Here is a 13068-nt window from a genome sequence, read left to right on the forward strand (position 1 = left end):
ACTGTGCCTAAAGATGACACCTCTTACAAATTACACTGTACATTGAAAAAAAAAAAATGCAACAAGATGTAATGAAAATTCAAGGCATACAGGCACCACCATGGGAGAAGCTAATATACAAATTAAAGTCATTGTGATAATCCAGAAATAAAATACAGTACAACCTACGAGTACATCACAATGTGAATTTACCAGCAGCGAGTACCAACAGGTATGAAACTTGGTACATATTGAAAACCAGCACAGACATGTACACTGTAAAAGACTTCATCACCCAGTAGAAAGAGGAGAATGTGCGGTCCCTTCCGGAGAGCAAAATACGCGTACAGCTGATGTCACATCTGAGGAAAAAATACACCCTTGGACTTGATACTAAGGTAAGTATGGAAATAATGGGAGGTATTTGACTCTTCAATACATGTATAAAACATGCAGACACAAGATATGCTGCAAGGAGCTGGCAAATAAAAAAATGTACCCGGTAACAAAGTTTTATGTTCATAACTTACTATTGACACTGAGCTGCAATTAGACAATGATAAAACACTTAAACATATAACTTGACATATTCCCCTCATCTGTAAAAAGGAAAGAGTCATAAATTTTAAGAAAAAAAAATGGCACATTTGTGACAATAGTGAACACAATTAACATAACCTTAATGCCACTTTGAGAAACAAAATATCCTGCAATGCAGAAAATATGAAGTAATAGTCCACCAACATGGACCTGTCAGAATTATGTCTACAATTATACTAACCGTGGTTTAAGGAAAAGTAAAAAACAAAACAACATATAGAGTAATACACTGCTTTAAGCAGTAGAAGATGACAAGGGGGTAAAATACCCTAATTAAGTCCTTCAACCTGGAGTGACTGGGGACAAGGGAGCGTGGGACGGCACTGCGAGGCCAGTAAAGGCTGGGGGTGCTGGGGGATGCGCGATCCAAGGCACAGGAGAGCAGTTGACGTCCGCGATCAACCAGTCGGTGATTTCATTGGAAGGAGCTTGGTGAACAGGATCGCTCTTGGTGGTCATCATCCAGCTGGCAAGATGCAGATCACCATCAATGGGGTGAAGGGAAGGACCTCCTTCAACAGGGATTGAAGGCAGGCGGTGGCCAAAGGTCCAGGGGAACGAACTCCAGGTTGGGCTAGCGTCAAAGCAGGCAGGGCCAGCACTATCCAAGGACAGGTGGAGGCCCAGGGTGTCATCATCGGCATTGGGGGTTCGTGACTGGTCAGCAGCGAGGATAGAAACCGCAGTCTGACTGGTTGATGGACAGACGTATGGTGATGGAGTATGGCAATCCAGCTGATGGACAGGATCACGAGGCTCTCCAGCAACAACCAGGGCTGACAGCTGGTCACTCCGGTCAAGGGCAGACCGACACTGGTAGCTAAATGCTGCCATGTCACGATTGGCGTTGTGATGTAGCGGAGGCGAGACAGCCACACCATCACTGTTGTGGGGAACTCCTGGGGTCTCTCCATCAGAGCTGATGATGGGCCACTTCTGATGATCATCAGGAGGGGTGATGTACTCGGGATACAAGGGGGGAAATGTCTCACCAGCACTGGGAAGACCAACACTCTCAGGAGATGGGTGGAGTCCCATCAGTGTATGACCTACGGGATTCCCAGAGCGAGGCTCAGTGATGAACACAAGCATATCAGGACTAACCTCAGAAGTACATGCAGGGGGATCAGAGCTAGGCTCAGTGATGGAAGTATCACACGTGATATCAACGACTGGGGATTTAGTGTGTGTACATTTATTTAGGGAGGACCCAGAACTATCCATGGAAACTAAGGAACAGATGCTATGTTCACTAGAAGAGGGAGCAGCACCAGTCCCACGAGAGTCACACTCAGAGCTACGCTCAGTAACCATGGTAACACTACTGGCCTCCGTACAGGGAAAAGCAGAGCTGGGCTCAGTGACAGGAGTAGCAGTGGGACGGTCAACCTCAGATCCACTACATGGAATGGTCAAAATACCAGAGGACTTACTCCTATGTGTAACTGGAAAATCGTCCAACCCATCACCCTTATCAACAAGGTCAAAGCCAGGATTGTCACCCTCAGACTGGGTACTAATGCCACATTCATCTTCCCTCTCATTCTCAGGAAAGCATTCACATGTAACAGACTGACATACTCCAGACTGACCACCAGTGTCACTTTCTTTCTCCATACTTTCGAGAAACCACTCACAACTACCATCGGGCTGATCCCCAACACATTGCTCATGTGCCTCACTCTCTTTGCACTTCCGGGCAGACATAGTAATCTGAGCATTGTCATGTTCAGACTCGATCGACTCAGGCTCATGTGACCGCTCATACCCACATGCACTAGTACTTGTTGCAGTCTTATTCATCTGCACAGGGATATCACACTCCCCATAACCTGTATGTTCAGATGTAGCCTCACATACACACTCACACTCTGTCTCCATCTTCACTACATGGACAGTATCACTCATCACTGTGTGCACAGGCATATCAACACAACCTACGGTTACCGTCGAATCAGTGTATGTGAACACAATCTCGTCACCAAACATGATCTTGTGTTTCAATGGCCTAATAGACAAATCGTTGTGTTCCATGAATGGAGCACCTGCTGCGACCGCAGCATTCATATACCCATCCTCAACCACAAAGCCGTCAAACCACATCTCATAACCACTGTGGACCAGTCGGAAAGAAGTGAAACCAACAAGGCATGGTGGGAGGGCAAACGATTCAGCAAAATCAACGTAGTCGTCATAGCCAAAATCGTCAACAACGATATCCAAACCACACGCTTCAGCAGTTGACTCACTCACCAAATTAATGGGAGAACCAGAATGCATTTCTACCTGTAAAATCTCGTCATCACCTCCCCGAAGGGTAGCAGGGAAATGAGGGACCTTATCGTCAGGCTTGCGTGTCACTTCGAAGTCCGAAGAGGCATTGTCAACCGGGCGCCAGGGCTTGGCTTTCTCCACCTCCGGCTTCGCGGAGGCGGCAGCGCAACGCCGCTCGCGCTCGGATGCCGTGCCGTTACGAGTGGGCTCGGCCACAGCCGCGCATCGCTGCGTCGATGCTGCGGGCATTGCAGTGCGTAAAGCTGCGGCAACTCAATAAACTCGAACTGTAGTGTCTTTAACCTCGATTGTCACACCAAATTATCTGGTGAGCGTCTGACCCCTATTGATTGGGCTGGATTCACCTTAAACTAGGATCCTGGTAGCGTCTATTGATGATTCACGGATTCGAATCAGCGCTGTCACCACGCCAGTAAATAAGGAGAAACATCAGACGATCTTGGTATACGATGTTCAAGAGTTTAATGGCCGTGACCGAGTCAACTGCACACACGTAACACATAGCGTGCACAACACGTGGAAACCGATCAGAGTATGGAAAGCCACTTGATACAACATAACTATAATTATAATCATAATGGCTCATCTTAACCATGTTTATCATTAACTAATAACATCACAGATCAATATTATGGTATTTTAAGGTCATTGACCTCTAAAGGTCATCAGAGGTCAAAGGGAGAAACTTGTCAATGCCCTGTGGAATCGGAAGATTTGTAGTACAAGTGCATATTTAGTGCAGCGTAACCAAGATCTAGGCCTATCATTCACAAATGCCTCCAAACATCAATATTCTGATATTTAAAGTTCATTGACCTCTGGAGGTCATCAGAGGTCAAATCAGACTTACCTCCCAATCTTAAAATGAATCTTATGGTATGTACTAACACTGGTGAACGTTTCATGCTTTAGTCAAATTTTGCACAATTCTCATGATTTTGAGGTGCTCTACAGAATGTTCGTATTCGCCGGTTCGTAAAATCCCTGTTCAGACGGAACACACGTGAGGTACTTGGTATGTGGGGCGAATCGAGGAGCTTGCGAGGCCGCGAGCGAGGGCTCGTCATCACCATCAGTCCCATGCACTCGGAATTGTGCTGGTATGTAACTACTAGGTGCATTTTGTTGCTCATTTGTTATTTAATCTTCTGTTTAAAAACAAAAGTAATGATAATTAATCGGGGCAGGTTAATGTGTAATCATAAAATATTACATCAGAGAAGCAGAATTGCTCGACATTATCATGTAAAAGTAGCTTTCCTGTGTATTTCATTTCCTTGCAGATCCTACTAGCCACCATTTTGTCGAAGGGGGTCCTTGATTATTCTTGGTCAGAGATAAAGCAATCCTCCCATACAACCCGGATGCATTTTTTTTAAACTAAAGCATAGTAGAATCTATAAACTGAAAAAAAAAATATCGTGTAGCAATTGCATATACCCAGGTAGAACTGAAAATAGGCCCAAAGTAATAAATGATTATCATTGTTTTCAAAGATTCACAGCGCTGCCAACATTGGAAACTAGTTGAGAGTGAGACTCCCATAGGCCAATGCTATAATTTAGGAGTCAAAATGAGTGAGATCCATAGAAATGCATGCAAATGAAATAAAGTTTTAGAGTGAGAAAGGACCAAAATGAGTGAGTCTCACTCTCAATGAGTGAGAGTTGGCAGCCCTGGATTCATGTTGTTGCATTAAAAAAAAAAATTGTATTTAGGCCCTAATAAAGAATGAAATTACATGATGAGACTGTTTAGCGTCAGTGTTAAGTCAGTTATAGTTACATATAGCTTCCTTAAGCATGCAAGAATAGCTACTCTGGCCTTTACTGTCTAACTAAAATCCTGCATAAACAGTAAATTTATAGGCTAGATCGAGGTTGTATTCACCGGTACGTTACCGAAGGTACTTATTTTGATTACCGGGACAGATATCAATGAACTTTCAGAAAAATTAAACGAAGTTGATTACCGGTACCGGTACGGTACTCACAGTTTTTTTTTAACACTCATGTACAAGTATAAGCCTATATCCAGGGATTTTTATTCTATATAAGTTAACGCGGTATCCTATTTGTGCCCTGATAACACTGACATGATTTTCCTTATTTATATCTTGGGGATAATTCTAGGAGCAGCAGGCCACTACAAGCAGGAGCCGAGTCCCCACAAACGAAGGCAGCACCGCTATCATTACAACTGTAGCAGCTAGCATCCCAGGAACATCAGCAGCACCTCTCGGCGCAGGAGCAGCATTAGCAGAGCCTGTAAAGTGCAACTGTAGCAGCTGAACTTCTCCATACAATTGTAGTCGCAAAGCCTCTATGTACTACAGTAGGTCTACCGACAGTACTATTGCAACAGAGCGTCTACGTATGCTACCGTAAAACTCTACATTTGTAGCAGTATGATCCTAACTTACAACTGTAGCAGCTGAGCCTTTCAGACTGTAGCAGCAGAGCCTCTACGTACAACTGCAGAGAGTAGTGGTGATGAGGATGTTTTTCCTTCTGCCTATAATGGTAAGTTTGATTCGTAACAAGTGATTATGGTACCGGTACTTGTGGACCATAAAGTGTACCGGGAACCAGGTATTCACAAACATTTCTCAGTTTACGGTGAATGGGATAGGTCATTTATTACTTTCAGTGGAACAGATGATTAAACAATACGATGTCATTTGACAGAAATCACTGTTTTGATATCTGGAATGTAATGTAGTCATACCTTTTCTGTAATGTTGATCTTATCTAACTCTACTGTCAAGTATCTTATGCAGATATTAACCTGGTGAGGACAGGCTCATGTTGATATTACAAGCTCTTCCCTAGGCACCTGCTTGAGCATACTTGGGGCAAGTTTCTAATGGCCTTACTGTAATTATTTCATACATGTACCTGTATATCAATGTTGACTGCTACTCAATGTATTAAAAGAAAAAAAAAGCAAGCACTAACACTTCTGTGTATAAGATTGTTAGGTTTTTATGTGAAAGACATCACATTTCTAATCAAAGAATGTGTAGCAGTTATCGTTATTTACCTTTGCCAACCCCAAGGTGTAAAAGCTCGACCAATAGCACCTGAATTACTATGCCCTTCAGAGATCAGCAAACTTTGATGACAATTTATTTTGCATTTCAAATAGGTATGCTGGCTGTAGCTATTTTCATTTTGTCTCACAAAATGTCGTATAGGTGATTTCCTGTAAAGAATTTCCTTATGTTACTTTGTTTTTTCTTCTGAAATTGTGCTTTAGCTCTAAGAAATACTCTTCTTCACATTTTTCAAACCTGCAGGTACTTGTAATGTTTTATCACATAGTGTATGACACAACTGTCAAATTTCTCACTGAAATTGTCCATACAATTTTTTGTGTTTTTGAACCACCGTAGGCATAGATGTTCTTGTCAAGTGGAAGAGGGATGGATGGTTCTATGAATCCTGTCAGCTCAAGTGACCTCTATCATGCTCAACGGACCAAACCGAAACAAGGTTCCTGCGTACATATGAGAAGTGAAAATGGCTGGTGGAAAGGGAGGGTGCTTCAAGTCTTCAACATGCCCATGGATGGACGTAGGATGTCAGATGACGAGGGCATTCCTCTTTCTGCCTGAGGTAATTTGAATACATAGTTACTGATTTGTTCTACATCAATAAGTTTATCAAGATATATTATGTCTTGTTTCATTTTAAAATGATGTAGAGATTTTTATGCATAGTATCATGTAGGTACAATGTACTTTCATTGCATTACCATTTCAATATAAATGTTCAATTCTGTGTAATGAATAAAACAAATTGCAGTTTGTAATGACTGTAGGATGCTGAAGACTGTTAGCTTTCCACTTCCTTTCTTTAAAAGTCTTATATTGATTATTACTTACAATTTATTATGTCAACGTCTCTTCTCAGTCCCAAAACAAAATCAATTACTGATAATTTGCTTTATGTGCATGTAATACACTGTAGATTCTAGTGTCCATGATAGATGTTTGCAAGTACCAATATATCTAGTATAAATCTTGTTGATTCTACCCTCAGGATGGTCACATAATTTGTTTCATTGATGCTTTGTTTACAACTTCCCCAGCAGTATCGTTACTTGCGACAGCAGTAGCAGAGCCTCAACGTCGATTTGTAACAGCTGAATCCCCAGAAACATCAGCAGCACCGCTTGAAGCAGCAGCAGCAGCAGCAGCAGTGGAGCCTGTACATACAGCCCTAGCAGCTGAGCCTCTAAGTACGACAGCAGTGGTAGAGCCTCTACTTACAACTGTAGCAACTGAGCCTCTACTTACCACTGTAGCAGCAGAGCCTCTACTTGCAACTTTAGCATCTGCACTTCCAGGAACATTAGCAACACTGCTAGAAGCAGCAGCAGCAACAGAAGCAGAGCCTCTACAAACAACTGTGGTGTCCGCATTCTAAGAAACAACGCAGCAATGTTACCTTTGAAACTGAAGGTAATTCACTCTGGAGTTGAGAAGTTCAGGGCATTGTATAACTGTTGTTTGTATTTCTTGCATTATCTGTCTGTGTGGTGCGAATTCCTAAAAAAGCAATTATGAGCCAAAACTTCATTTTCCAATAACAAATGTAAAATAATTTAAACATGTGATAAATACTTTGATTATCTTTTTTTTTTTCAACCAGACTTGGCAGTTTCATCAAATTATGTATTTGTTTTCCTTGCATTAGGTGTACCTGATTTCAATTTGAAAGCAGACTAAGTCCTCCACTCTTATTTCAGATTACAAAGAATACTGAACCTTGCTGGATGATGGAAAACTGTTAAATCTCGAGAAAGCAATGTCCCTGTCAGACATTGAAGAACCGATTTTGATGGTAACCGGACACAGGAAAGCAATAGAAAACTGTTTGTGAAGTGTAATGGAAGTACAGCATATTCATGTGCTGTATGTATTCTATACTGCCCTCTATCTAGTCTTGTTGGTATACATCTGGTTGTATTTACATTATTATATGTAGTGCACAAACTGTTGACCAACTTTCCTAAAATAAAGACCATTTAGGCAAACTATTGTACATGTTTCTTGTAAGGAAAGGAAAGGGAATTATTGGTGAATTTCTTGCTCATAATGCCTTGTACAAATATAGACTTGATGCATGATCAAGGTTGTAATACTTTCTGGTAATTATTTTATCTTCAGTGTTACATATTTGCTACATGCTTTCAATAATTTCAACACAGTTTCACACAAATCGACCAATTTTTATCACTTCGGGAGGACCTTATTCAAATATAAAAGAAACAATAGAAATAAAGTATAGTGTTCCAGTATGTATTCCATTTATTGTCTCTTCATTGCAAATTTGGAAACTACTGCCATTGAGGCTTTTGAGGGAGTGGAAGATAGATGTCAGTGCAAAGCCAGAAGATTTTCATGTGGAAGAATATGTAGGTACTGACATCAGTTCTATTCCTGATAGATCTTCAGTTGTCATGAAAAAATTCATGGAATCTAAAACAGAATTGTCAAAAAAAAAAAAAAAAGCTGAACAGTGGGGAAGCCTACAAAAAGTCAGAAATATTTGTAGATGGTAGAACACATTTTAACCATCAAAGATGTGATTTAACACGTAACCATAAATCTTTTGGCTATGATTGCCTCAGTGAAAATGGCAGAATGTCTATCAGACAATATTATCATGCCTTGAAAATTCTGGTCCTAGAAAGAGAATGGCTAGCCAGACATGTTATTAACATGTTGTCATGTTGTCCCCCATCCTAAGGACAGCAAAAAGAGACAAATGACGTACACTACTCTCCTCCCAGCAGTCCAGTAGTTGGCAGACTGTTAAAGTTTGTAGACTTGTGTTTATAAACACATTGGGTATCACTTTCATTAATTCAACCCTGGGCAAAATTACCTTGTGAAGTGTGAGGAGAATGGTACACTTGATCATGTTATTGCACTATTTGTGACTAACACGCGTACTAACAGTAATACATTAAAGTCAAGGAAATGCAGAACTTCTCACCAATTTACAGGTCAGATTACCTCGTGAAGTGTTGGGAGAATTTTGTATTTTGTACATGTTATTGCACCACTTTTATAGTGGTCAGAACACAATTCTGAAATGCAACAAATGCCTAACTTCTCATTCCAAGTGAGATTACATAGTGAAGTATCATGGAGAATGTCACATTTATTTTGTATCAATTGTAATATAATGTATTGTAATAATAGTGTGCAATGTAATTATTGTGAGCTGTCGAAAATGCAAAAAAAAAAATATATCACTCTCTGAATTTACAGGTTATATCTGGAAGTTTGAGGAGAATGCTTTGTTTTGTAGTTACTGTATGTAATTATGAACACACATGTGGAATGGTGCATTTTGAATTAATAAAATGCAGAATTCTTCACAAACTTGGGGACTGGTGAATAGAAAACAAAAAAAAAAGAACAAAAGAATAGAAAAAAGAGGAGTGAGAGAGACACAGATACCTAGAATTGGGAGAACAAGGTGATTATGACTGCTTTGTAAGAGGGTATGTGTGTGTGTGTGCTTGTTCGAGTGTGTGTACTGGTATGTGCATGTATAGTGTGTGTTTGTGTATGTTTGTGTTTGCATGGGTGTAATTATATTCTCTCAATAATGAATTTACACTTTTTTATAGACAGTGACTACCAGGTGCACTTTTAGTACTCATCCAGTAATCAATAAAAACCCATTGCACAGTTTGATAACATTACTGGCATCAACAATTAATGTGTCGGAAAGTAGGTTGTGTGTGTGGGTTCGAGTGTGTTTACTGGTATATGTGCGTGTATGTGTGTTTGTGTATGTTTGTGTTTGTATGGGTGTAATTATATTCTCTCAATACTGATATTGACTTAACACTTGTAATGTTTATAGATAGTGACAGGGCTGCCAACATTTGAAACTAGTTGAGAGTGAGACTCCCATAGGCCAATGCTATGATTTAGGAGGCAAAATGAGTGAGATCAATAGAAATGCATGCAAATGAAATAAAGTTTTAGAGTGAGAAAGGACCAAAACGAGTGAGTCTCACTCTCGATGAGTGAGAGTTGGCAGCCCTGCAGTGACTACCAGGCACACTTTAATAGAACGGTACTCATCCAATCAAAAACCCATTGCACAGTTTGATAACATTACTCGCATCAACAATTGATGTGTAAAAGTACAGGTACTGTAGGTTGTATAGTTTGAGAAAATAACTGTGGTGTTTGTTACACTTTCCTAATATCCATGATTATGATACAACTAACATGAATGAACATGAATGAACATGAATGTATTACAATCCCACTACCTAGAGCGGCAAATGTATACATTACACTGTGCGTGTACCACCTAAGCGTGTGGAATGTGTGATGATACGCGCCATTTTATGTTACATTTGCCGGTTCGTAATGCCCTCTCTTTAGTACACGATATACAATGTACGTAAAACGCTGAAATGGGGGGTTTTACGAACCGGCAAACGCACTTTGCATCACTATCACAGAGCCCCAGGTGCTGCTACAAAATAATATTTAGTATCAAACAAAGCAGAAAATACCGCTTTCATCACTCTCTTAATATTATCATCAATGTGCGGTTATAAGACACGTTTTTATACGTTTAAAGAAGTCCCGATTCTTTAAACGCGATTATCTCGTAATCGTGTTTCCGCGCAAATTCGAACATTCGCCGGTTCGTAATGCGCCCGACGATATGTCACACTGCATGTTTGTCTCATACTGATCCGTTATTTTTTGAAAATTAAATATTAAAAATTAAAGATTTGTATTCGTTTAACTTAGAACAATTTATATAAAATTACAATAAAAATAATCTTCCATTATTTGAATCAATGTTTTCAAAAAAATCAATCCGTTCATAATTATCCTACAAGGCAATCCAATGAATTTCATTTGCCATTTTTTAGGACTTTGCTGGCTCAGCAACCTTCATCTACGAGGGGCCTAAGTTTTGGAACTCACTTCCCAATAACATAGAAACAGCACAAACTTTGAATTCTTTTAAGAACAAATTAAAGTTCTTTTTATTGAAATTTTATGATATACAACCAAATTAGGTTCGGTTTTATTGTCTCAATCAAGTCATCTTTTTTTTTTTTTTTGAACAAGTATTAAGATAACAATGAGTCTATTCTCTTTCTCTTTAACATCCGTTCCTATGCATTCATACCACATATGCACCCAATCAATCGCAATATCAAACCAGGGAGCGTTTTATCGTTTTATTATTGCATTTACATCATGAAGTACAGTATGCTTGTGTCCACGATGGCATGTGTTGTACCATAGTCTCATTTCCCCTTTTTTCTTCTTTTCCTTTTTTTTTCTTTCTTTTTCCTTCCTAAGTTAATTTCATGTCAGTTGACATTGGTTTCTTTGATTTTGTGTATACGTATTTTCCGAGGGTCCCACACCTTACCAGCTTTGCTTTTTAGTGGGACCCTCCATTTTCATTCTAATCTTTGTATTACGTTTATGTATATACCTTAAAAAAAGGAATTTCTGTTGTTACTTGTGATCACTTGTACGTTTTCTTTGAAATTGTTACAAATATGTTCTGTAAATGTATTGTATATAATTTTCCATGTTTATTCAATGGAAATGGAAATAAAATTGAAATTGAACTGCGGAGAGCTCCGGGTAGCAAATTTGCTTCCCCTCAAGTCAAACTTCCCCAGATACGGTATGACAAGGCCCTGAGCTTGTTCAAAATATGTTCCGAGTGAGTTGCGGGGGTACACCAGTAGGAGACCCTTACCGGCAGCACCTTGCAGACAACTCCAACGCAGGTACTTCCCAGTACCCGTAAGTCGCTCGTAACAGAAAACGGATCGGTTTGAAAGTTCTCACGCAGATCAAACGGAATACATGCAAGTAGAAGGTAAGTAGCACGCGTCTAGCAAATAAGACACAAGTGTGAAACTTGTAAACATTCTTGTCCGCCTGCAGAAAATTTTCCTGCGTGCTGAAAAATCCCTACTAGCAACAAGCCCGCGTAGCTTGCCCGGAAAGGTGTGACACAGCCTTACAGGCCCTGTCACATCTTTCCGGGCAAACCTTGCGTGCGACTTGCGAAGAACAGTTTTTACTTCCCGGAGGTCCCCGCAGATGACCTGCACGTAACAGTGCCTAGCACGTATCTCACCCGTAGTCGTCCGGAGATGCGCACGCAAATCCTTTTTACCCGTAACTGCATGTTAAGGCCTTGTCACACCTTTCCGGGCAAGCTACGCGGGCTATATATTTCGAACGTTTTGCCAACATACACACTTTCAAGTTGGATTGACATTGGACAGATGCAGTATTCAAAGTGGAAATATGGTTGATACGATGTTTATTTGACATTGTGCCAACGTCATTCCAATGTCAGACTTTCACACTGTTGGGCCGATTTTGGCCCAACGGTTCATTCAAGTTTGAAAAATGGTTGATATAACAATGGTCTGTCATTGTTCCAAAGTTAGTCAGACTTTGCCTCTTGTGCCACTATTGCCCTAACCAAAGGCTGTGCCTGCCAACTGTAGCTTTCACTGCAGCCGTGCCAACCATTGCCAATATTTGCCCAATGTGGATAGCCGATCAAGATCCACCCTTCATCAGTAACAAAAATAAGATGGTTACCCAATGTTGTGCCAATGTTCCAAATGTAGCTTACCGATTGCGATTGTGGCGATAATCGCCTACGTTGGCCCAATGTAGGTTGGCAAACCAATATCTACCTTAGATTAATAGTTACAAAAGTAAGACAATGGGCCAATGTTGTCCAACGTAAGCATACCGACTGCGATCATGCTGACAAATCGCCAATGTTGGCCCAACGTAGGATAGCCAACGAATATCAATTTTGCATCAATGACAAAAGTGAGACGGCTGTGCGAAAACAAAAATTGCCAACGTTGGCCCAACGTAGGTTTGCCAAATAATTTCCACCTTCCCTCGGGAACGAAAGTAATGGCCCAACCTTGCACCAACGTTAGCTTACCGACTGCAACCGTGCCGACCATTGCCAACATTGCCCCAAAGTAGGATTACCAACCAATATCCATCTTGCATCACCGACAAGGTGAGACGGTGGCCCAACGTTGCACCAACGTTAGTTTACAAACTGCTACCGTGCCGACCATCGCCACCGTTGACCCATCGTAGGATTCCCAACTATATCCACCGACCGCAAGTGG

General features: G+C 40.7%; 1 long non-coding RNA gene across 1 annotated transcript; it reads left to right on the forward strand.

Moving 5' to 3' along the window:
* The first annotated feature begins 6311 nt into the window (after positions 1–6311).
* Positions 6312–9301, forward strand: LOC140231913 (uncharacterized). The gene is made up of 3 exons (XR_011901461.1): positions 6312–6491; positions 6970–7339; positions 7575–9301. It is a non-coding gene; the product is annotated as an uncharacterized lncRNA (long non-coding RNA).
* Positions 9302–13068: the final 3767 nt, after the last annotated feature.

Source organism: Diadema setosum, chromosome 8, assembly GCF_964275005.1.
Source record: "Diadema setosum chromosome 8, eeDiaSeto1, whole genome shotgun sequence".
NCBI lineage: Eukaryota > Metazoa > Echinodermata > Echinoidea > Diadematoida > Diadematidae > Diadema > Diadema setosum.